Below are 294 nucleotides of genomic sequence, written 5' to 3'. Positions count from 1 at the left end.
GCCCCCCCAGCTTCTGCTTCACGTCTGTGTGCGCATAAAGCACACGGCTGAAACAGAACCATGGAATGGTTTGGGTTGGGAGGGACCCCTGGAGCTCACCCAGCCCAACCCCCAGACAGGGGCTGCTGGCGCTGATGCCCTATGGCGATACACACCGCTCTATAGGTTATTTTTTTCCCTCAGCACAAGAAGGACATGGAAGTGTTGGAGCGGGGCCAGAGGAGGGCTACTAAAATGATCCGAGGGGCTACTAAAATGCTCCGAGGGCTGGAGCCCCTCTGCTCTGAGGCCGGG

Source organism: Egretta garzetta, unplaced genomic scaffold (genome assembly GCF_000687185.1).
Source record: "Egretta garzetta isolate BGI_Z169 unplaced genomic scaffold, ASM68718v1 scaffold935, whole genome shotgun sequence".
Taxonomy (NCBI): Eukaryota; Metazoa; Chordata; class Aves; order Pelecaniformes; family Ardeidae; genus Egretta; species Egretta garzetta.
The sequence above is the reverse complement of the archived record's forward strand: the minus strand, read 5'-3'. Positions refer to the sequence as shown.